This window comes from Rhipicephalus sanguineus, chromosome 9, assembly GCF_013339695.2.
Source record: "Rhipicephalus sanguineus isolate Rsan-2018 chromosome 9, BIME_Rsan_1.4, whole genome shotgun sequence".
NCBI lineage: Eukaryota > Metazoa > Arthropoda > Arachnida > Ixodida > Ixodidae > Rhipicephalus > Rhipicephalus sanguineus.
The window spans coordinates 17160170-17172476 of NC_051184.2; the positions used below are offsets into that span (position 1 = coordinate 17160170).

General features: G+C 45.9%; 2 protein-coding genes across 3 annotated transcripts in view; both read left to right on the top strand.

Annotated features, from left to right (window-relative positions):
- The window catches only part of LOC119404663 (AF4/FMR2 family member lilli), a 90036-nt gene that overhangs the window by 52427 nt on the left and 25302 nt on the right, over positions 1-12307 (top strand). The window lies entirely within an intron of this gene.
- The window catches only part of LOC119404664 (epidermal growth factor receptor kinase substrate 8), a 136342-nt gene continuing 133952 nt past the window's right edge, over positions 9918-12307 (top strand). Inside the window, exon 1 of one of the 2 annotated variants that reach the window (XM_049418962.1) lies at positions 9918-10254. The gene's annotated coding sequence lies outside the window, so the exon portion shown is untranslated. The remainder of the gene's footprint in view (positions 10255-12307) is intronic. The other variant, XM_049418963.1, reaches the window with a different exon arrangement.

Here is a 12307-nt window from a genome sequence, read left to right on the forward strand (position 1 = left end):
AGATATGGCTTCGTTCGCCTATTTCACATTACGACAGGGCGCCGTTGTCACCGGCGAGATATGACCATTCGTCCATATGAAACCAAATCCTGGACGTGATTGACTGATCAAAACACACCCCCATTTTTGTGAATTCTGGTTAGGCAAAAGGGTGTTTTGCTAGCTTGAAATCGCTTTTAAGGGTGCAAGGTGGTCTACAGAGCAGAACTTAAAGATTGCTACTTCGTTACTGGTCGAACGAGCAGCTCGCTCGCATGCAGTTTTAAGAGCTAAGCTGTTCTTATAGTCGAGGCTTTCATGTCCGGTGCCGCGGTAACGCTGATCATCAACGAGTGTGTGCCACAAAAATTGGGTAAATCCCACTACTCACCACTGGTCCACTAAAGATAAAGAACAATTGAAGCTTCTCTGTAAATCTGCGTATAAGAGTGGTATGGCCAAGATGCAACAAAACTATACTACCACCTCAAAGCTTAATTAACAAAGAGTGTTTAATAAAGAGCAGTGATACAACGTATCTGAAAGACTTGCAAAACACAGAAATGCGATAGCCTGACGAAGGGAAGGCCACGAGCTTCGCTCTTTCATCAGTGTCCGCGAACAGAGCTGGTTGAATTTTTCTTCTTGTAGGATGAGCGCGGGAAATTCAACGAAGTGATTGCAAGTATCCGCCAATCACTTCGTTGAATTTCCCGCGCTCATCCAACAAGAAGAAAAACTGCATGCGAGCGAGCCCGTTCGACCAGGAACCAAGTAGCCATCTTTAAGTTTCGGGCTCATGCGTACGCCAATAAATGTCTGTGTGAGTTCCTAAGTCCGGGTGGGCGGTTCTCTTTTTGGCCGCGCATTTTATAACTTCGTCACCAACTACGACGCCTGCTCTATACTTATTCTTTCTCCGGGCTTACCGTCTGTACTGCGTCTCACACGGACATTTGAGAAGCGCAGAGACGAAACGCGAGAAACTCTTGTGATGTCGAAGGGAATGATAAAGGTATGTATGTCACAAATTCAAATCGCGTTTATTTATAGTTCGGCTTAAGCATTTACCAACGTCTCAATTACGAGCGGCGTATCGAATGTTCAACAGTCATTCACTTCTTACAAGGAAAAAAATCGACGTAACCCAGTCTCGCGTAGTATATAGTTCAGCACTGGTAGTATACTCGCGCAGTATACTTCAGTGCATCCGCGATTCTCACAATGCCGAGGAATTCGCATAAAATTCCTGTACTTATGACAATTGATCAATAAATCAATCAACATTTCTTTCCCGCAACAAATACAAGCATAACAAACTTATTCAGAATAAAGGCCCATGACACATGAATGAAAGGGAACCTCGTGACAACGTTTTCACATGCAGTGTTTAACGAATAATAATATAATAATAATAATAATAATAATAATAATAATAATAATAATAATAATAATAATGTTATTAAGAACATTATTATTATTATTATTATTATTATTATTATTATTATTATTATTATTATTATTATTATTATTATTTCTTTTCTGCTCACGCTAAGCGTGTTTGCTTTGCGGGGTCTTCGCACCCTAGGCTGTGTTTGCAGAATGTCTAGAGAATTCCGTTCTCCTGTGCCCTTCCGAAAATTGTACACCGCGCTATGTCTTCCTCAACTAGAGTATGCATCTGTGATCTGGAATGGCATTCCTAATTCCAGCAGCAACGCCATTGAGCGAGTCCAGAAAAAATCCTAAGCATTTACAACCATCGTTTCGCTAGAAATGACTCTGGATCTCGTTCTAACGCTGCTGGATTATTATCATTGCCATCACTTTGCTGCCGACGAAATCGCGCTGATCTGTTATTTCTTTACAAGCTTGTGCATGGTATCATATCCTGCCTGTACTGCTCAACTGTCTTAATTTCCGAATTCCACGTAAGCTGACCAGAGAGAATAGTACCTTTTCATGTAACCGCCTGCCTCTGTGAACATTCGACCATTGGCAGGATACAACGTCTTTACAATGCTTACTTTTTAGAGCTCGATGTTTTTCACAGCTCCCAGTCGTTGTTCTGCTCCGAGCTTTGCACTGTACTTACATAGCCTCGTACACTGTTATATTTGGTTTCTGCCTGCGCATAGTTGTATATGTGCAATTTTATAACGTTTTTTATCCTTGATATTTTATTATGAATGTTTCCTTTGTTTTTTGGTTTTTTTTTTTTCGTGGCCAGTACAAAGACCTTACGGTTGTTCCTGGGCACATTAAATAAACGTTTGATTATATATTATTATTATTATTATATTATTATTATTATTATATTATTATTATTATTATTATTATTATTATATTATTATTATTATTATTATTATACAAGGGAGACGTAGATGTCGAACAAGCAAACGCATTCTTTCGCGGCGGAAGACCTGCTGCGTGGTGTCCAACACGAACGACGCGTACAACCCTTTCCGCGCGAGCGTATGCAGTCGGTGCTAAAGGACGAGAGGTCAAAGAGAATAATTCCGAAGCCCGTCGCGGGCGCACGGAGAATCAGCGAAGCCATAAGGTCCACAAACGTTGCCAAAACAGCCGTACGGTCCCGGAACGCTGGCTGCGTGTACACGTGACAGCTACGGCTTACGGCCTTCCATCGCGATTTGCCGACGGCGGCCTTCTGCTGTAGCGATGCGGCTCGGCAGCACGGGTATACATCGCGTAGGACACAATAGCGTATGCGGTAACAAAACATCATGTACGTAGTGGAGGACGCTGACAGGACGGGAGAGGAGAGAATAGCAACGTTTGTGTACTTTGCAAAGGCGGCCTTGACAGCAGCGAGGATGAGACAATGGCCCGCACGCGGGCTATGTTGGTTCGTTCGCTAAAAGGAATACCGCCGTGTGCAATTGCGGTGATGATCCACCCCGCATGCGTTGATGCAAGCGTTTCAGACAAGCTGCGCAACGAGGCATACACAGCCTGTCGTTGTCGTCAGCTGTGTTTCCTTTGTGCCTGGAAGACTAACTTCAATTTGGGTTGACTACAAACAAACGGGACAAGGTAACATGTACTTACATGGCGTGTGGGCGACCACACAGAAAAAAAGAAAGCGTTTGTTGCGTGGTGGTTACCGCGTCCGGCTCCTTCCTGAGGTCGGATTCCGTGGCCGGCTAACTAAGTGAAAGTATGTTTCTGAGTTTCTTTGAGCTATGCGCGTGCCCTTTTATCGGCGTCACTTCCGTGACGGAAATGAGGTGCGTCCATCCTTGCTGTACTCCCGCATAGAACACTGTCGTGTTAAAAGAGAGAGATAGAGAAACCGAGTTAAGAATGTTTTTTTATTTTTAAAAAAGATTTCAAAAATGAGACGTTTTTTAACTAAAAACAACTTTTTCTTGGGCACTAGAGCTTCACAAAGAAAAAAAAAACGCTGGTGGCGATATATTCGTTGTCATTGAGTTTCCTACAACAAAAAGAAATCTTAATTGTTCAACTGCGCACAAGAGAAATCTCCCACAGGCACTACATTGCAGGTCAAGATCCAGTGCCTATATATACGGGGTGGCCGTTGAACGGTTGTGCAGCGCGAGCAGTCGGTTTTTTCAATAAAAAAGCTCGCTAGCAGACGCTGCCTGCGTCGGCGTTGTCTCTCGCGGGCGAGGGCGCGTTCTCGTTCCTTGCGAGCTGGTAGTTCAGCATTCATCGCAGAAAGAGCGTTTCCATAGTCACGGCCGGGCTAGACTGCACGCGCGCGCTAAAGCGCGCGTGCGGTCTAGCCCGGCCGTGCCATAGTCAACGCGCCATTCGCTCTCTTTCGCCACACGGCGAGAGCAGAGGCGGTTGCGCCCTCTCTTTGCGTTCAAGCAAATGTACAGGACACGGATGATGCTCGCGGCGACAGCAGACGACGGTGCCCGCCGACACGCTGAAGCCCTAAGGTGCTTCGCCCCTAAAAAAAACCTATAAAGGCAATTGTAGCGCAACGTAGTGTCTCTAGGAGGTGCAACCATGGCAGTTTAGGGAGGGTTATTTATTGGTCTGGACACTGCCATCGTAGCAACCCTCTGGGTCAGTCGCGACAGACAAGACGGCGAATACAACAACATAGCAAAATTTCACAAGTTACCAGGATAGCGTATAGATATTTTTTTAGAATGAAACTACATGAGAAGTAGTACTCAATCGTGAAAAGGATAGTTTGGGGGTGGATTTGCCTAAACTTCGTCCTTCTGCCTTCGAATGGCCTTGTGACTTCACAAAATGTTCATTTCCAAAACATACAAGTGCACAATGTCCAAATTCTGCGCGTAAGAAAAGCCTACACTGCCTTCTGCGTTTAGAAATGTATGGGTCTGCCGATAAATTTGAGTGCTTACGTTAACGAACTGACGAAACAAGATTCCAATTCTGTACATCGCATACAGCTGAATCATTGAGTGTAAGATTGACTTAAGGCAGCGTTTGTGTTAAAACTGTGGGTAGCCATAAGTGCTTGTGGCATGCTTGTAAATACGGTAGTGAAGTCAACTGACTTAGTGAAACGCTCTGTTGGAATGCACTGCCCTCGGGAGCGGCCTGTGTTTATTGACAGAAAACGAACATCACCCGCCACGGTGGTCTAGTGGTTATGGTACTCGACTGCTAAGCCGAAGGTCGCGGGATCGAATCCCGGCCGCGGCGGTTGCATTTCGATGGAGGCTAAATGCTAGAGGAAGGCCCGTGAGCTTAGATTTAGGCGCATGTTAAAGAACACCAGGCGGTCGAAATAATCCGGAGCTCTCCACTACGGAGTCTCTCATAATCATATCGTGGTTTTAGGACGTAAAACCCAAAGCAATTATTATTATTATTAGAAATCTAACATCGTATACCCTGTTCCTGAATGTGCGTGGAAGAAGCCAAAGATGACATCATCTTAAAAGGCCAATAAAAATATTCGGCAAATCCCACGCGTTGTGGGAATCGGTTTCATGCGAAGCAGTCAGCGAGTACTTCTATGCTGTATTTTATGGCTTTGAGCCAAGCGTTACGAGGTGGATCGACGTGTATTCGTAAGTGTAGTAGCTGTGCGAGCTTACCAGGCACGTCGACAACACTGGCGTTTGAAGGGTAACTCAGGCTGCGACGTAACGTCAGCCCTGACGTTAGAGTACATACGTCAGTATTATCGAAATTAAGTGCACTTTAGGGTGCAGCCATGTGAATATCCGGGGTCAAGCAATGCTCCAATATAGCTTGCTGAATCACAGGAATACAAATGTAATGTTTATTAGACTGCTATAAAAGCGGAGCCAACACTGGAACAACATCTGATATGATGCCTGTATTACATATGTAGTGTTTATTGCTCTTTTGTAAAATTAGATAGCCAGCACCACAACCACGATTGACGATGCACCGACATTGGCCTGCATAGGGTGTTTTTCCAAAGCAGTATCTAGATCTGGCGTGGCTCTGTGGTAGAATACCTGACTGCCACGCAGAATGCTTGGGTTCGATTCCTGCTGGGATCCTAATTTTTATTCTTTCCATTCGTCTGGTCAACGCTGCCAATGTTGACTTTTCTTAACGCTCTCGCATTTAAATTACCATCTGTTCTCGCCGTTCCTCGGTAGATATAAACTGTAAATCACCTGTGGCGCATACCGTACATCGCGGCCCGTGGTTAACAGGTATGTGCCACACGTGTCCGGAGGAAAGGGTTTGACGACGACGTACGCGACAGGATTTTCACGTTATTCATGTCATGACCCGACAGTTATATTCGTCAAATCCTCTTACCCTCCCATGCCAATCTTGGTCTCCACCAGATTAAGGAGGCGATCATGAAAGCACCCAGAAGTAGGCGGAGATAGATAGATAGATAGAGATAGATAGATAGATAGATAGATAGATAGATAGATAGATAGATAGATAGAAATGCTCAAAGTGCCAAAGGTTCGCTAAGAAATGCTTCGCATTTAAAAAAAGCCTTCCCACAATTTCATAAAAGCCTGTAAACCAGAACGGTCGCGTGAACGAAAGACGCAGTGGCGACGCCACCTTGAAGTTCGCGCACCTACCGGTCGTAACCTCATGAGATACCTACCAGTTTTAGAAAGAAACCGAAAACAAGCAAAAAAAAGAGAGAGAGATCTGTGACGTCGCAAGACGTATGGACGGGGTCATGACCCATTAAAAATTGTCCTCAGAGAATAAATGATGCCTAAGTTAATCTACTGTTTACGATTAGAGTAACTTTGAAATGTCTTTCATGTCCAGGAACGAAAAGAATAAGTCAAGGTGTTGTATATGATTCATTTGTTTTTAGAGGCAGTGTATCGCGGTACGCCGTTACAAGAGTGAAAGGCAGTTGGTCCGGGGAGCACAATGATTTGCAAATGGAGTTTAAAATGTCCCGACAACTGCCGCATGAACGTGCTCCCTTTGTTTCTACAGATGGTCAATCTCCATCTCGAGTCGGACTGTATGTGTGTTTGCCCAGGCATTTTCGAAAGCGAGTCATCGATACCACAAGCGCGCACGCACGAAGCAGTTAAAAACAATAAATATGTGCCTTTGTTTGCGTTAGTTCGCGAAGCACTCGAGTAATGCAATGCGGAGTGAGAGAGTGCTCTTTCAAGTCTACGGGACGATAAAAGTACAGAATGTTCATCCTCCGAAAATACGTCGGCACCGATTTGGTTATGCTCAGCAATTACTGCACGCGCTGTAAACGGCCGCGAACTTATTTGCTTACGCTAAAAATGTCGCAGCCAATCATCACGGCGAAGGAAGCTTGTCACAAACAGTGTTACCCCAATTAACTTGCGAATTCAGCCTTATATTAAAACGCAGAGGAAACACTGGCTGAAATTTCTTTCTAACATCATGAGTGGGCGAACAAATGTAAACAAGGATTTATATTACAACCTCCAGGAACAAGTGTTCGTACAAACAATAGCAGAGCTATCAAGCCGTGCGTAACGAGCACTGATGCCTTTCGTATCTCCTTCTTTCCGCACACAACTGAAATGTGCAGCAGTGCCTGATGCAGTCGTAAGCAATGATGTAGATCTGCCGACCTTGAAAATGCATTAGATTTCTATTTATTGTAATGATGTATATTGAATTTTGGTATGAGCATTTTATTGTTGATTTTCATTGTAATATGACTGTGCCTTGGTCTTTGTATTTCTATTGTTAATTACCAATAGGGTAAATGAATTTGTATATTACTTATAATTAGGGCACCGTGTTTTCGGAGTTTATTTTTCTTGAAATTCGGAGGGTGTCCTTCGGAGTTTATTTTCGGGAGGAAATTCGGCGTTTAACGGAGTTTATTCCACGTAAATCTCCAATTCTCCGAAATTCGGTGTTTAATTTTGCATTATAAGTTGTTGCAATGTGTTCTTGTTAATTTTACTTCCAATAAAAATGCGTTGCATTGTTACTGATAATCTTGTTTCTCCATCCTTTCATTTTTGCTCACTTCCTGTTCATTTACCGTGTTAATAAGGCTGCTGATGTGCACTGCTGTAAAACTCGCCGAAGTGTACTTTTTTTTTGGGGGGGGGGGGGTCGGCAGGAACAAGTCAAGCTGCTGCTCAGCTTTTTCTTCCAGCTTCCCTCATCTTCTTGATGAAAGATAAAGGGTCTAATATTATTATTGTTCCAATGCTCCGAATCTTAGATGAATGACACGAAAACATGCGAACACACTAATGGTACGTAGATGTATGTAAAGTTTGAACGCACAAACATATATACATACAGGCACAAATACTTGAATAACACCTACGTTTGTCCGTATTACAACCTGAAAGCTTGTTGTAATAGACGCGAGCATATTTTACGATGTTGCTGCCGCTGATGGAGGTGCACTCCTTCCGATTGATGATTATTAGCTTTGAAAATGCCATTTGAACATTGAAAATGTCCTTTCAAAATCGGAGTTTATCGGATAAATCTGAAGTGTCAAAGATTTTACCGGCGAGTGTTCATCGAATTTATCCGAAAACACGGAGCCATATACTTATAATGTTATCCTTTGTGTATATGAACATTACGTACGTTACCCTCCCTGTAATTATCCCATGAACTGGGTTGACAGTAACAAATAAATAAATATTTATAAGCAATGAACGGGATTCGATCCCGCAACCTTCGGGTCAGCAGTCGAATGCCATAACCACTAGACCACCGTGGCGGGTGCTGTGTTATAGGTGACAAAAGTAGAGTAGAGTATAGACCACCGTGGCGGGTAGAGTAGAGTAGAGTAGATCCTATAACTTTGGCACACACCCATGCTGGGGGATTGGCCACATCTGCGATTCAGGTTATCATCTTCTTTCTTCTTGTTCTTTCTTTTTTTTTTTTTTGCTAAAAAGTATGTTTTCAGGGGGCTTCATGTTTACCGTAAAATGAAGACAGTACGGTTTTTGTGACAAAGATCTAAAACAGCGGAAAAAAATTCGCGTCAACGGCATAATGAAGGTAAATAAATTTAACATGCATGAGCTTTTTTTATCTCATCGTTCATACGTCTAAGGATATATTAAAAGTATTAATGCATTATAGTAATCAATCAAAACAATTATATGAAACCAACAACATGCCGTCGAAAGGTCACTGGCCTCTGAGCACGCGGGACGCGTTGATAGGAATACAAATTAAACCACGACTGAATTTCGAATTAACCCATGAATTAGATCTTCGCTCAAGCCACCATACTCGGCCTCAAGCAGAGTCAGCGCGTCATACAACGCGTCACCTTAAGTAGGCGCGACACCAATTTTATTATTTTTTTTATAAGCGCCGAAGGTTGAAGAAAACGTAATAAAGACAAAAAGCCAAGCAACCGATTGGCAGACGACATCGACCCCTAAAAACGCGGCCAGGCCGACTTTCTCGTTATTTCGTCTAGCTGCAAAGAAGGTTAAGTGTTTAATTACACACTCCCAAGAGAGGGACCAAACACTGATAGGCGGGAAAGGTTCTTCGACGTCGCGCGATTCACAGTACGAGGCAAAAAAAAAAGAAATGATGGTATTGACACACGACAGCGTAAAGCGGCGTGGCACGCCGAAGGCGGTTGGGAGAGTCGCATGGAAGAGAGAGAGAGATAACGCTAAATAATGAATCGAGCACAGTTCGTTCCTACTGCTGACTCGCGCGTAGTTCCAGATTTGGGACCAGTATTGGGGTCAAGCCTAGCTGCGGACAGCCCAGCTCATAGATTTCACCAATCGTACGTATCCTGTCGCGACGCTTCGGCCTAGCCCAGCGCTCCCACACCCTAAAAAAAAAACGTGCATAATTTGCACAATAGATTTTGCACTTACAATTTGTCGCGCCATCTATCAATAAGAAGCTAAATAATTCCTGGTATTCCGATAACTAAAGTGCAATCAAAGTAGCTTTTGTTTCGTGTGGGCGGCGTACACGTCAGTTCAGTTTTCAATGTTAAGTACAAGTTTATGAATTCGCGTTCTGGAGTTCCTCACCTGCACGGCATTTGCAGCAGCAGACGTGCTTTCGTCGAAAACCCAGCGGCTGCTTCCAGCGATTACGCGACTGCCAGTCTGGAAACATTGAGTTTGGTCACGTGATAACAAATACTTTTGTTTGCTTTTTTTTATTCTCCAACTTCCGCCAACAGGGGCCGCTGGCTGCCGCGCCTCCTCCTCCTTTTGTGGAGGTGCGTGCGTTTTGTGCGTGTGCGTGAGCGCGCTGGGCGAACGCGCGTTGGTGGCGTTGGCGCGTTTCTTTTTTTCTGTGCATTTTTTTTATATCTTTCGTTTGCTGCTTCTCGTTCTACGCGTACCTGCCTGCATACCGATGCTCCGGAGCGCGGCGTCGCCCGTCGCGAAAATGCTGCAGCCGATGTTGCCGCTGCGTAATTGCTAAAAGTTTTCGTGTGTCAGGCAGCGACAACCTGGTCGTCGATTCGCCTTCGCTTCCAGCTGCACCGTCTCATCGGCCCGAGTCGACCTCGTCGAGCGGATTGTCCGACATCGCAAGGGGCCGTTCGGTGCGGGCCAGTTTCCGTGTGTGCGTGCTGCTTGCTGCTGTGCCGTTGTTTCTCAACCGTTTGTCGTCGTTGACATCACCCTGTTGAAGAAGCTAAACGTGCCCAGCGGACAGCAAAAAGAGAGTACCAGCCCCGTTCTGAAGTGTGCGCCGAAACGTCGTCGTTCGCCGATGCACCTGTCCGGCGGCGGCGAGCCGACATTGTGTGCTATCATCGCCCGAAGAATTCCCGGCCTAGGCTGGCTCTAGGCAAGCGACGCACCACAGGTGGGTTGGTTCGCGAGGCGCGTTCAGAAACAGCATTCATCCGTGCAGCGGACGCGCTTGACTTGGCGGCGGTTGTCTCGGGGTTCGTGTGTGTTTGTTCCGAAGCCCGGTGACACTGCAGGTTAGGATCGAGTGTCGCGTATGCCCGCAACCCGAAGCCTGACGGCGATCTGTCCTGATTTCTCTCTCGGTGAAAGCCACGTCTCGCTGCTGCGCCCGTTCGTTTTGTAACGTGCTGGCGGTGGCCCCCACACGAGTGTGCCATGTATGGAGGGGGGCACCCCGCCAACCCGTCCGCGCTGTGTGCCTACGATCGCGTAGCTCCTTCCTCGCTAGCCTGAGTGGCGGTGGGGGCGGCGCGCCCGCCGCCTTTTGCTTCCGCCACCTCCTTTTTTTTTTCCTAGCTTCTTTCTAGCATTCTGTTCAGTTCGTGCGCCGCTACTTTGGGGAAACGCATCAATTCCTCTTATCTCCCCGTCTGTCATACCTTTCCTCCGTGTGTCTGTGTGCGCGCCAGAGTCAGCGCTGACGACATCAGGCAAGCATTCGTCGGGTTCGGATTTTCGTACTTCGGTAAGAGTCGTCCCTCATCGCGCTGCTAAGATACGGTGGCACAGGTACGATGTGGCAGTTGCTCTACGTAGATATCGGTCGGCGGTTGCCTGCACGCTTCGAACCAAGCCAGAACGCGTTTTTTTATATTATTTTCTTTTTATTCGGCAAGAACAGCTGTTTGTCTTTGGACGGCCCATTTGTCACCGGCGATTCACGATGGGTCGGCGACAGCCCGTCTTACGAAGTTTCCTACGCACGAATCGCTAATCCGATCCCGGAAAAGTTTGGAATTTGAGATTGGCTAGCGCTTTGGCTCGGCTGTGGAACTTGCTCGAGGAACTGGAGTCGCGCAACCGCGAAACAGAGTTTGTGCACGAATAGAATTGTGAATTAAATCCCAAATGCTTGCGCGTACGCGATATCCATTTTGAGAACACTCCAGTGAGCTCTCTTTGCGTCACGTAATATGGATTGGGAAGCAACAACCTTAATAAAATCGTGTAACGCACTGCTTCGCCCGGCTTTTTGGCGTGGTTTTTTGACAAGTTATTTCGGTTCTCCCAGCTAGATACGACCAGTCCATCGATCATTGCTGGCTGCCTAAGCTGACACACATTTGAGCCGCGGAGAAAGGAAAGGTGTCACGACTGCCGATTCCCGCTGACGACGCCGCCGCCTTGAACAATCGCGTTTTCTTCTGGCTGTGACACTTCCGGTTTTCGCTGTAACCATGCAGCCGGCGGAATCTCACGCGTCGCTTATTTCCTTTAACTTTTTATTCTTCGGCTTACCATAGTTCGTAGGCGCGCACGATCGGGCGAACCCCCGAAGAATCTCGCCCGCTTCATCGCAACAGCAGGCCCGCCCGTTGGCAACCATCACACACATCGTAGCTTAGTGGCACTACGGTCCCTAGAATAGTGGCACCCTTTTTGTGTGGGTGTGTTTTTTTTTTTGGTCACGCCGGATTTGGACAACAAACTACGGCGACCCGTTAAAAAGGGCGAGAAAAAAAAAACATCATCATCAGTAGCTGCATGTGGAGCAGACGGCAGCACTCCGTGTGCTGAATGAAGTTGGTTCTTAGTTGGCTCTGTAGTTTGGGGGATCCCTTAGAACGCATTCCTCTCAAATGTGACGACAGCCGAGTTAAAGAGAAAACGATTTTCTCGATCGTATTAGTAAATACTGTTTCACGATACCAGGGACACCACTTTGCTGCGAGAAGACGCTCGGTAAACGAGACAACGCGTGAAAACAAAATGCAGGTGGCGACGCCACCTTGAGTCTTCTCGACTACTCGCCCGTGGACGTCATAGATTTTGACGGCGTCTACTAGGGCCACGCAGTTGCTATTGCTTCTGAGGAAGCCTGAGACTTAACATGCCACGTTTCGGAATTTCGTTGAGCGAATGTGACCGAAATATGAGAAACACTTCGAAATATGTGTGGTCAGCATTGGAGGTTTCGGCGTGACATTTAAAAGTGAAACTTTTGA